The sequence below is a fragment of the Marmota flaviventris genome, chromosome 15 (assembly GCF_047511675.1).
Source record: "Marmota flaviventris isolate mMarFla1 chromosome 15, mMarFla1.hap1, whole genome shotgun sequence".
Classification (NCBI taxonomy): Eukaryota; Metazoa; Chordata; class Mammalia; order Rodentia; family Sciuridae; genus Marmota; species Marmota flaviventris.
In genome coordinates, this window is record NC_092512.1 from 60,155,945 (window position 1) to 60,169,513 (window position 13,569).

Below are 13,569 nucleotides of genomic sequence, written 5' to 3' on the forward strand. Positions count from 1 at the left end.
CTCAACAAACATTTATTAAACAGCTACTACCTATCAAGCACTGTATTCCAAATGTCACAAACAAGAAAATGGCTCCCTAGATTTTTTTCAAATGACAAAAACCCTTAGTATAATGTTCTCCTTCAGCTGCATATATATGATTGCAATCTATGTTTATTATGCTGGAAACCAAGTATTTTGCTGGGCATGAATCAAACCAGAAGCCAAATTTAGGAAGCAGCTTTTTAATAGTGTCTAAGCTTTCTATGTGCACTCTTTCTATAAAGCCTAATGAAAATGCTCTCCTTAGATTTAGAAAAAGCCAGGATTCCAAATTTAAAGTGACATTTATCTCAAAGGAAATTAATATTTAATGATAGTCTGATTAATAATCATGATTTTATGAACTCGAGACGTTTAGCAAAAAGCCCCTGGACCCATTTGTTCTGAGCTACGCAGACTAAAGAAAAAAAGGAGTCAAGACAGACTCTCTCTTTTTAAATGTTACTTTACTATCACATTTCAGAATTTTCTAAACCTCATATTCTTATTCCAAAATTGCTTCCTTGGAAAGTCTTTTATGTATGAGAGGTAGGGCAAAGACTTCAAGAATGAGATTCCTGAGAAAACTTGGAATGGAATCACTATTTGACCCATCTATCCCACTCCTCGGTCTATAACCAAAGGACTTAAACTCAGCATACAATAGTGACATAGCCACACCAATGTTATAGCAGCTGAATTCACAATAGCTAAACTGTGGAACCAACCTACATGCCCTTCAATAGATGAATGGATAAAGAAACTTTGGTATATATACACAATGGAATATTATTCAGCATTAAAAGAGAATAAAATTATGGCATTTGCAGGCAAATGGATGGTGTTGGAGAATATCATGCTAAGTGAAGTAAGCCAATTCCTCAAAACTAAAGGCCAAATGTTTTCTCTGATTAGCAGATGCTGATCCATGATGGGGTAGCATGGGAAGAATGGAGGAACTTTGGATTGGGCAGAGGAGAGGATGGGGAAGGGTTATGGGGGTAGGAAACATGGTGGAATGAGATGGACATCATTACCCTAGGTATATGTATGATTGCATGAATGGTGCATATCTACATTGTGTACAACCAGAGAATTGAAATGTTGTGTTCCATTTGTGTATGATGAATTGAAATGCATTCTGCTGTCATGCACAACTAAGTAGAACAAATAATAATGATGATAATAATAATAATAATAATAATAATAATAATAATAAAAGAGTCAGAAAAATAGATACTTTCAAAGAATCAAAAGCTACTATAATATTTTCTAGGTGATACAATAGGGAAAAATTCTGGTCGATGCTGTAAGTGACATTCTTTACATAATTAATATTCAAACCATCATCTCTAATAAATCCCCAAAACACATTAACTGACAATCAAGAACTACCATCATTTTGGGATTATGTGTGTGTGTGTGTGTGTGTGTGTGTGTGTGTGTGTGTATAATTGTCTAATTTTTTTTAATTTGTTTTATCCATTTACTTATTTTTGTTCGATTTTTTGTTACTGAATGGAACTGATAAAACAGCTTTTGTAAATAAGCACAAAGGAAAAGAAAAGGAACTGGATAAAGAACACAGAGGTATGTTTGTGTCATTTTAAAAGTTAGAAAGGAAAGGAGGAAGGAGGAGACAGAGAAGAGGAGAGGGAGCACAAGAAAAGTCCTTTTGGGTACAAAGTAGACACAAGAAAACACTTAAGGTCATATTACATACACACAAAGATAACTCTCTGTGCTTGTGTAATAGTTTACATTTTGTACAGGTCACATAAAGAAAGAAATGCCATCAATAAAAAAAAAAACAACTGGCTGGGGCTGGGGCTCAGAAGTGGGGTGCTTGCCTAGCAAGTGTGAGGCACTGGGTTCGATCCTCAGCATCACTTAAAAATAAATAAATAAGAAAAAGGTATTGTGTCCATCTAAAATAGTTTTAAAAAGAGAACCACTTCTATGAATAGAAACAAGAGACAATGCATCTAAACCCCTTCAGTAGGATGGACCTGGGAGATACCATCAGAGGCCAAGCAGGCACAGGGCACCAGATTGCTGACATGTTTACAGACGGTAAATCAGAGGCCAATATGCATTGTAAATGGCTATTTCTAGCATTTAAAGCATACTGCTTTGAAACCTAGGGCTTCCTAAATTAGTTCATGCTAATAATAGTCTAGACCTGCACTATCTAGTATAGTAGCCACTAGCCACATGTGGTCATTTAAATTTAAATTGATTTTAAATAAATATAAAATTTAATTTCTCAATGTCACAAGTCACATTTCAAGTATTCAAGAGCTCATGTGGCTAGTGGCTACTGTACCGGAAAGCACAGATATAGAACGCTTCCATCATCTCGGCAAGTTCCAGTTGAAGCCTTCCTGTGGAGTTAGGAGGCTGGGTTCTGTTCTTAAATAAGAAATAAGTTCTGTTCTTAATAAGGATGAGAGAAAAATTCTTATTGGAAGAACTGTGTTTTGTCTTATCTGTATTCCTATCCACCAGCCACCTCCATGACACCAGTGATAGACCCTGGGCCTTCAATTACAGATGCCAGCACCTCCCGAATTCTCAGAACATCTGATCCTTGTCGAGAGGAATGTAAAGAGGACATGAATATAAATAGTGCAGGATCATGGCTTGGTGGTTCATCAGACCAAAAAGCTAAAGAGGGAGGGAGGAAGGGAGGGAGAGAAAGAGGGATGGAGGAAGGGGGAATAGGAGGGAGGGAGGGAAATCATTTAAGGACATTAGGCACATGAATGACATGATCCGATTTAAAAGTAAAGTGCCAAAGTAATTAAAAGGCCAAGAAAAGAAGCTAAGAATCTCATTATGGACCTTCAGTAGTCCAGTCAACGGGGGTGGTTAGTTTGGTGATGGCGTAAGAAATGGTCCTGTCCATCATACCCAAAACCCTTTATTATTAAATGAACATCACCTTGTTTTCCTGAGAATGGAACTATACACTGGGTAGACCCCTGCTAGCTACCTAAGAGAGACCTCTAACCTCTGCATCCTCACAAACCATAGCATTCTGAGCTTATGGGGCCAAACCACTTTAATCCTGCCTGTCTGAATGTCCAAACAGTGCCCACTCCATACATCCTGTCCCATATTCAGCCAGACATTCCCTGGTACTCCTAAGGTCTAATTTGCTGACTGTGTGGACTGTCGTTGGTCATCTGCTCCGTTCTTTCCAGATGTCATGTTCCCCTATCCGGCTAATCTCCTTTTAGGACTGGCTTATCCTATTAGAAATAGGAGGAGAGAATATAAAAAGAACCAAATAGTTCAAGTCCTAGAATCTGCAAAAATAAAAAATAAATAAAGCAGGTGACCAGAAACAGAGCAAAAACTTATCTTCTGGGAAATAATGGCCCCATAATGTCTCAAGTCCCCCAATTTAGCATACCACAGACTACCTCCAGTTCCTTGCCTTGCCTTTCAAAACAGCTCATAATTCAAAGACTCATCAATGTTTCAGATCTAGGGGAGACTATGCAATTAGCATAGAAGGGACCTGGAGGACCATGTTTTCTTTCAGATAGAATGTAAGCCCTGTGAGGATAAGGACTAAGCTTGCTTAACCCGTGGCCCAGAGAGTGCTTTAAATCTTAAAAGTGCCTAATAAATATTTGCCAAGCGACTGTCTTTAAAAAGCTGGCTATAATTTCAAACCAGTTCAACAATGAGAAGTGATAAGAATTGCTTCTCTGTTTTGGAAAAAAAACCATAATGGACTATTTGGCTACTGCAGGCAAATGCCCTTGTGGAAGTCAGAGACAAACAAGAGTTAAACTGTTCTGCATAATGAACTATCTTTGACTTTTGGAGACATCCACTGGCTCCTTGAGAAAGGACACCTTGAAAATTTTGTGGAGATGGGAGGAAGTGTTTTCTGGATCCCAGTGAGAAAAGAGCACGTGGGAAAACCCTTGTGGTGAGAAATGGTAAATACATTCTAGGAGCAATGACATCTAACATTTAATTTGAATTTGTTCCTTGTCTGAACTATAATTACCAGCCTTTATCCCGAAGCACTCAGCCAGAGTCTGTTATATACAAGAGCCTCATAATAGTGTTACTTCAGAGAATCAAGGAGGATGTGTCCCAGAGGGAGATGCCCCAGAGGTCTGGGCAGAGAGCCAACAAGAAGACAGGAGTGAGGAGGGGGAGACACCATCCACAGCTTTGGTCAACCAGTGCGGGGACTTAATTCGTGACCCCTTTTCCCCTAATATATCTAAAGGAAGATGACTACAGCAAGGATGGCTAATTGTCTATCTGAATTTATGTTCCACCTTCATTAAAGAGAACTGTTGTCCAAAGTTCCTGCTGAGCCAGGGATTTCATTCCCCAGCCCACTTCCAACTAGGTGGGACTGTTAGTCCTCATCAGTGGCATATAAGCAGAAGTGATGTCCTATCTGAGACAAATGTCTCAAAAGTGAAGATGCCTCTTCTGTGCTTTCTTCACTTGATTACTCTGTGGGTGAGAAATGTACTTTTTAAATGTCCTATTGCTAACGTTCTGGTGTTAGTTGTACTTGCTAGCATTATCCTAACTTATTCTGAAATTGATACCTTGAATGGAGGTATCTAAATATGTGGCATTGGTCAGTAGCAAGGAAACAGATATAGAAGTTTAGAGATATGGCACCTTAGTTATGTCCTAGAAAAAAAAAACTGCATTAACTGAGAGGCAGATCTGAGTTCTAGAAGAAATAGAAGACTCTGAATATTAATGTGTGAGGGTTGCTCCTCATTACCTATAGCAAAACATTACAAAATAATTGATGACCTTAGGAACGAATTGATCATTTGAGGATAGATACAAGGGGAAATAGCCAAAGTCTAGAAATATATAACCTTACAAAGCTGAAATAGCTTATTGCTTCAAGGAATATGAAGATGTGGAATAATGTGGAAAAAAAAAGGTTTTGTGCAACCAATGACCATTATAGCTTCCCAGTTAGACAGCCTTTCCACAATTATTGATTAATGAAATTATCTAACTACCCAAGCCTATTTTTCATATGACCCCAGAGTAATCACTTGAGATATGAGTAGTTGAAACATGAGCAAAGGAATGAACAGGGTCAAGAAGTATGAATAAGATAGAACTTTCCTTGTCATTAGTAGTGTAACTAACAAAAAGCAAATAGATAAGTAACCTATGAAGATTTTTAGGGAACTGTATTGTCAAGGAAATTAAGACCAAAGAAAACATAGTGACTATAAAAAAAAACTCTAGTCATCCATACTTGGACCAAGAAAAAGCAGGCAGAGAAGGTAATGTATATTCCAGGAAGAGCACACGTCCCAATACCTATCTGTGGATATGGCCATTGGAGTAATGGACAATGAAGAGCCTCCTAGAGAGTGGCCAGGGCTTGAGAACAATGAACAAGTTTCTTCCAAGACAGTAAAACCAGGGATGGAAAAAGGAGTTCCCACCTCTGTCAGGGTTTGGAGTTTTTTTACAATATCTACTAGGATTTCTTCCATGTTCTACATCAATAATTGTTCATTTTTCCTTTTTCCAACTGATAATTTTGAATGCAATTAATATCTGATCCATCAACTTATATAAACTGCCTTTTAGCCCAGTGGTTCCTGGACAATGAGGGACCCTATCCAGACAATGTGGGGGTAGGGGATTAAATATTTCTGCACTTTGAGATGGATGCAGTGATGAGGTGGGATTCATGTTCTCATCTGAGATGGAGGATTTTCTACATGTGGCCAGAAAAGTCTATAGGGTAGAAATAGGTATTCAACAAAAATTGTACTTTTCCTTTCATAATATACAAAATATACTGAGAGTGGCTGCCCAGCCAGGGGCTGCATGTTCCAGACTTCTTTGTGTATAGATGAGCGTGTGATTGTCTGACCAATGGAATGGGAATGGAAGTGAGGAGTGCCAACTGTTGAGTTACCTTCTCTAATTCATTCTCTTCCACAACTGTCTGCTAGATGCAGAAAACTCCAAGTTCTAGTCCAAGTTCTAGAAAGAGTCTGAGTCCCCAAATCACTGCACTTAACACATAGACTTTGATGTAAATGAAAAAAAAAATAAACATCTACTTTAGATTTTTTTTGTAGTTGTAGATGAATAGCATGCCTTTATTTTTAAAATTTTTATGTAATGCTAAGGCTCAAACCCAGTGCCTCACTCATACTAGGCAAGAGCTCTGCCACTGAGCTACAACCCCAGCCCAACATCTACTTTTTTAACTACTGAATCAGGGAACTCTATCACAGAAGACCAAGTTACCTTGAATTAAAAAAAAAAAAAATGTGAGGCGAATACTTCCTATTATGGCTTGTGGCTCTTGTTAAGAGCTGGAACACTGAAAGACACTTAGACTACAAGTGTTGGCCATGCAGAATCCAAATCCACTTTCCCTTCTTCATTATCCCTGTTTAGAGTAAGCTGTGGACCTTATCCTACCTGTATTTCACAACAGACCCCTAAATATTCTCCAAGGTATCCATCATTTCTCCTTTTATAGTCCACCCTCTCATGCTGGTTCAGATTGGCTCTAAAAATAAATTATGTCACTTTTTTAAAAATTGCAAGTTGACTCTGGACTGTCTGTCCAACAGAATAAAGTCCAAATGACTCAGGAAGGAACACAACAACTTTTCCATCTAATCCTCAATCTTCTTCTTCAGCCTCATCTCCCATCATTTTCCTACAACTGCAATGCTGAGCCCCAATCACCAGCCCAGACCTTTTTATGACATTGGTTTGCAAATGCTGTTCCCTCTGCCTAGAATGGGCTCCATCTGCCTCCTTTTCTGCATGGAGAATGCTTACTCATCTCTTAAAAACGAGCTTAGATGTCACTTCATCTGTGAAGTCTTGTCTGACACTCCTACGTAGAAAATGAAACTCTGACAGTTATGATCAGATCATCTCTATCAGTCAGCCTTATACATTGTGCCTACTATTAGGATGTCGCCAATGTTTAGCGATCTACATAGTTTGATTTTATTGCTGTTTATATTGTTTGTTATTTAGTCAGCCACCAAACTTGCCTTTTTACTAAAAACTTCAGGGAGTACTGCTTTTTTTCAAATCAGCCAGTCATGCATTAGGATTGGATTGGCTTCTTTCAATGAGAGAAATATAGCCATAATCCCATAATCAGTGCTGCTGAATGGGATTAATACAGTCTGCTCTGAATGAGTTTTCTGAGGTTGTGATGTATTTGGAGGGCAAGGTCCAGGAATGCAGGAAATCCTGCCATGTTTGTGGAAATCCTGTGTGCTCTATAACATCAGACATCCACCTACATGAATAAATCCTAACCCTATTGTACAAAACATATTTTATACAGGAATTTTTTTAGGAACTTCACCAAGATTTGTTCACCATTTTGGAAAGTATAATGATACTCTGTGTTAACTGATTCATTACTATAGCACACCCACATCTGTTTGCAATTGTAACTGTTACACTCAATGGAATATATTTCACTCTTACTTAAAAATACCAAATATACAAAGTATCACACATACTGAATAGAACATTATTTTCTTATCCAAACTTATTTTTTTATCTTATTGTTTCCCAAATTATCTTCTTATCAGAACTTATATATTTTCAGGAGCAAGCATTTATTTTACTACGTCCTCTAGTGTAGTTATACCTAAGTTTATGTGTATTGACATGCCTATTATCTTCTCTACAGCTACTTTTCCTTTATTTTCTTCTATTACAGATGGGGTAATTATATTGATTTTCAAAATATTATATGTGTAGATAGATTATATCATCTATAAATATCATTTCAGAAAAACAGAAGGGACATTTAAAATACTGCTTATAAAAAGGGGGGCATGCATCTGACTGAGTACAGAATCATGGCTCTAAATAATTCCAGGAACTCAAAGCAACTGTATTTTTCTTACTCTTGGGGTCCTTCTGTTATAAAACTACTCGGTTGAACTGTCATACCAATCCACCAATAACATTTATGATATTTTGTCAGAATTTATTTGTCTATGCTTATAGGATGTGAGTACATGATGTCTTATTCATATTTATGCCTCTAACAACTAGCTTAAGGCTTGGCACAGAGGAGGAGCTCAGTAGACACCTTTAGGATGAAATACCAAATGAGAATCCTTTAGGGGATATGCAGTTCCTGGCTCTCAGGATAGAACTCTGAATCAATTATTTAACATTTTGCTTATACCAGTCTTATAATGCTTTCTTCAATCTGCCTAATGTCTGAGTTGTCTATAACTCTCCCCCCATTTTCTTTTCTCCTGTGGGCCTAGACAGTACTGTATCCATCTCCATATCCCTAAAGAGTCTCACACACTCAGGAAGTCAATAAACAGTATTTAAATCAAATGATTCCCCAGGAATGTAGCATAATAGTCAGGTTTTTTAGCACTAACGGTATATCATTGATTGAAAGGACTTTGGTAAATTGGTCTGAGGACCTGATCATGATTTAGAACATTGTTTTTATGGAGAAGTATTTGCAAATTTTAAAGTGAACTGTTATATGAGCCAACTGTAGGTTGAGAGTGGCTATACAATGCTACTTAGCCCATGAGATCTAAAACCTGTGCAAAAAATAAAAATGTCAGTTAATCCTGATGATGTATCTAAACATTTGGCTCAATCACATCCTGTAGGCACTATTTAATCAGATTAAAATTAAAATGCAGATGGCATTTTTCAAATACAAAAAGGCAAGAGTTATTTAGAAAGAACTCAAATATTATGTAAATTGTTTTGATAAAAATCACAAAATGACTTTTGTGATTGTATTATAGTTATCTGCCCCTGAATAAAATAAATACATTGAAAAATATACTAGAAGGTAAATCTGTTAGGTCACTATATATTCAATTTCCATTATAATACTAGGATTACATTTTACCAGAGTAAAACAATGGGGATAATACCTTTTTTCTTTAAAAACATGAGTATCTAATTCTAAAAATATTTTAATATGTTCAAAAAATTCACAAAACTTTAAAAAAATCCTAGATATGAAAATAAGCTATCATTAGAAATTTACCATATAGATCATCTATATCAGCCAGTCTCACTTTCCATGTGGTCACTGTAAGGATAATACTCTTTAATGTGTTATCATTCTGATGCAAATCTCATTCACATTTAAAAATTGGCCTCTAACTAATTACCTTATTTCAAATTCATGATTAGAACCTAGCAATTTTCTCTTACTTCAGGAAAGTCCTTACTTTTTGCCTTTCCCCTGTAATAACAACCATGCCATTCGTTAGTGGGAAGATACAGCTCCAAATAAATTTAGGCACTGCAAGTATATTTTCTTGTTCTGCCTGGGATCGTGGTTCTTAATACTTCCTAAGATCATACTGGTTCAAGTGGAGCCAGAACAACTGAGTTCAAGCTGGGCTTTACCATTTACATCCTATGTGACTTTAGACAGTTAAGCAAAGTCTTTGAGCATTCGTTTTCATGTCTGTATAACGAAGAGTATTGTGATAACTTCCTCATAAGTTGTGGGTATGAAAAATATTAACCTTTGTAAAATGCTTAAAACAGCACTTGGCTCAAGTAAATGTTGGCTACAATCATTATTTTATTTATATAAGTATAATAATATAAATATTATGATTTATATGATAATATTCCAATTTACCTTAAATCTAAAATTAGATATTTTAGCAAAATTTTTAGTATTGTTGTTGTTAATGATGTTTCCTAATAATTTCTAAATTCCATAGCCTATAACAAATTTTTATGATCCTCTTCATGAATTTGTATTAATTAACCTTTTAAGTATGAAATTGTTTAATGTACTTCTGTATGCAAGAGATCTCTCATTTTGAATGATGACTGTGATTCTTCAGTTAGTAATTAAAGGTGCTTTTTTTATTGGACTCTACATTATAAAAAAATCCTTGAGTACAAGAACTGTGTTCTGTACCTTTTGTATGTATTACTTTCTAGTTACGCACTCTTCTCCTTATACATATTTAATAAGCAGGAAATGAATAAATGAATGTGTTAGTGACATTAAATGAGATGGTAAAGACAGATATGATTCAACCTATGGCAACAGGCACTCTTTTAAGATTACATAGGAGGGAGGGTTTGGCTTTCATTGGCCAAGAGGCCCCTGGTCTTCCACACTTTATATTCTGCCTCACAAACTGTATTCTCTGTAAAGAGCTGGGGGAAATATATATATAAAAAGAACAGGGAGGAAATAAGCAATAAAAAAGAATGGGCTATAGATCTAAACTATGAAGATACTTGTAGTATGTGACTACAAAATTTAAGACTGCTCTGCTCTATAAAGTTTATTTTATCACTTTGGGAGTAACAAGGCCATAAAGTCTTACCTTAAAAAAACAAACAAACAACAACAAAAAAAAACCACTCTGAACTTAAAAAAAATCTCACATATAACACATTTGTACTTTCTGCTCCTCTGAAGTCCTCAAGAAAATAATGGGTATCATGCTTGTATGCAAACTCCACTTGGTGAATATAAGCAAATCTATAATAATATTACCTTCTGAAATAAATAGAATATCTTAACCTTATTTATTTACCTTAGAAAGCACCTGAAGTATTTTACATTAAGTGTAAGGATTTTCCTTAGGAATTAGTCTCTGAGAGATAACAAATTTCAAAGGAACTAATTTAAAAATACATTAAGGGACTATCTTACAGGTTTCCTAGATGTTACGAGTAATTTTAACTACTTTGAATATATGTTTATACACACACATACACACACATATACTAGTCTCTCTAGAAAAGTCATTTCAGATTTTTCTAGAAAAATTCAAGAAAAAAATATTTTTTTCAGTGCTCTAACCATATCCTGCCATTTTTTTCCCTAGCAGTCTCATTTTTATAACCTTCCTTAAAATTAAAAGGGCAGGCTGGTGGGCAGGCGGTGTTCATAGTCATCCCAGGGCATCAACAAGGAAGTTTTAAAAGCCTAGGAGAAAGCACTGGATAAAATAATAATTTCTACTGATCCCATCTGAATATTCAGAAAACACTAGGCTTGAAAAAAACGAACTACGAGATTTGAAGAAAAGTGAATTTGGAAACAGTTCTGATACATGATTGATCCTCAAAAAAAGAAAAAACCAAGAGAAAGGACGATGATATGAGTAGCAGAACACTCAACACACCAGACAGTAGAGTGATTTCCTGGGGTCAGTGCCTATGAATTTGTGTATGAGGGATATTTGGGAATTGTAGGAAAGGTGAAGGTGAAAGGAGGAAGAAACCAAAAAGAACTGCCAAGTGATTCATTCCTTTCTCCAAAAGTCTGACTAGTGCCAGAGAAGGTAGAAGAGCATATTAGATAGAATCCTAGTTGGTAAACAAGGGGTTTGAACCCAGTGCAACCCAATGAGGAAGGAGATTACAGGATTTGCTTTATGGGAGCATATTAACTCTTTCAGGTGCTGAGGATACTTCTCAGAAAGCCTATGTTGCCATACAAGGAAGCACTTTACTCGTGTCCTATGTTAAAAACACTTCAAGTAGCAATTAAATGCACATACACATGCATGATGTGCCAAATTACTGAACTGTTTAAGTTCTGGTTAACTTTAGAACAAACAATTCTAGTCTAGATGTCTGTAGTTTTAATTCATGTATTACAAGTTAAGCTTTGGATAACTTTGCATTTATTAATACACACACACTCACACGCACCCACACATCCATCCACATACACAATCCCTAAAGAATTACTTAAAAAAAAAAAAAAACTTTATTATGATGTTACCCTCTTTTTAAAATCTTTCCTGAAAGTTATTCAACACAGAGAAGTAAGACTTTAGATCTTGGACAGAAATCTACTTTTTGCTTGCCCTATGAAATGTAATATCCTGATTGATGTTATTGGTAAATAAACAAGAGACCTCTGTCCCACACAATACTAAACATTTTAAAACAATAACCCTAAAATGCTTACTTTTCCTTTGACCTGGGCTTAACAATATCAGATTCCCTACAAAATTCAAGACCCAAATCAATGAAAAAATAGAAATGTGAAATTCTATTTCAAATATTGACATTATTGCATAACTTGATTAGAAGGGATGTTGAACCTGCGTGAAGTGAACCCAGTGCACATCTGTACATACTAAACTGTTCCAGTGTGATCTTGTATTTATTATTATTTATTGTAAAAACACTTGTGCAGTCATAAATGTTGCATAAATGGCATGTTTGTGCATACTGCACACTGACAATTTTTATGAATGGATACACATAAATGCTCATAATTTGAGAAAATGGATGGCAGCATACTATTTGAGAAAAGTCATTAAATATTGGCAGCAAATGATGAGGCAAATGGAGGGTGTCTTTTGGTGCCATTCAGGGCAACTGTATTCTCAAGTCCCCTAGCAGAGTGTGTTGGAAACAGCCATGAAGCTTTCTCCTTAGAGACCTGTCCTCCCTCTCAGGATTCGTGCTACAGAACAGAGACCGCGACCGCTTGAGAAATAAAATGCATGCATATCTCGGTTCTGAGAACTGTTCATACACCAGAGACATCACACTCCCTAAATCCGGTCCCACAAGTGTGTGCATGTGAGTATGGCATTTACCAACAAATGAACAGAAGGCAACAAGAGCTCATCTCCTAGAAATAACATTTCTCATCCCTTCCCAGTCAGGCTGCTAGGAAGCTTTCCAGGGGCTAACACTTGCGTGCCTTCCCCACCGGGAAGGAGCCTTACATTAATAACCCTGTCAGGGCTAAGTCAGCTTTGTGTGTAAGTCCACTCGGCGCCATATGGCAGTTTCCAATTCCTTTAGCAACTCAAGTCTGGCTAGGTTGCAGCGATGATTCATTTTTAAAGGAAGACCCCTTCGGGAAGCAGCAATGCCCCCGCCACTTACCTAGCTCCCACAGACCCCTCTCAGCAGGCGGCACGGGCTCGGGCGCCACAAAGGGCTGTGGGATTCCCCGCTCCCTCCGGGGCTCCTCTCCCTGCGACGGTCCCCTTCGCCAATGATCTGTCGCTGGAAATCCCCCTCCCCTCCACAGAGAGGAGGGTCTCCCCGGCTGGCTGGAGCTCCTGGCGGTTTTCCCCCTCTCTTTACATCCCTGACTCTGGCTCACAGTCTCTAGTAGCAAGGCTCAAAGGAGAGGCGGCGGGAGGAAGCTAAGGCATCCTTAAAAAGAACAATAATCTTCATCGATCTTCACCCCCTTCCCCGCGTGGGGTCCCCATCGGCCTGCCGCCGCCCAGACAAGAGAGGGCTGGAAAAGAGAAGGAAAAATCGAGCGGGGCTGAGCTCGCCGCGCGGAAGGAGCCGGAAAGGCGAGTCGCGCCAGCCCGGGAGTTGCCGCTCGCTCCGGCTGCCCGAGGCACGGCGGCGGCGGCCGGCGGGGGCGGCGGGTGGTGGGTGCTTGGTGGGTGTGTGTCTGTGCAGGAGCAGCGAGAGGCTGCGCGCGGGAGGCGAGGCGGGGCGCTCGGGGGCGCCGGTCCCCCGCCCCGCAGCTCGCCAGCCCGGCGCGCACACTCGCCCGCGGCCGCCCCA

General features: G+C 38.1%; 1 protein-coding gene across 4 annotated transcripts in view; it reads right to left on the reverse strand.

The window, feature by feature from the left end:
* Kcnb2 (potassium voltage-gated channel subfamily B member 2) overlaps positions 1-13,569 on the reverse strand; it is a 393,959-nt gene that overhangs the window by 379,471 nt on the left and 919 nt on the right. Inside the window, exon 1 of one of the 4 annotated variants that reach the window (XM_027948746.2) lies at positions 12,925-13,506. The exons of the other annotated variants lie outside the window; for them this stretch is intronic. The gene's annotated coding sequence lies outside the window, so the exon portion shown is untranslated. Of the gene's footprint in view, positions 1-12,924; positions 13,507-13,569 lie in introns of those variants that run through there. 4 annotated transcript variants of the gene reach the window in all.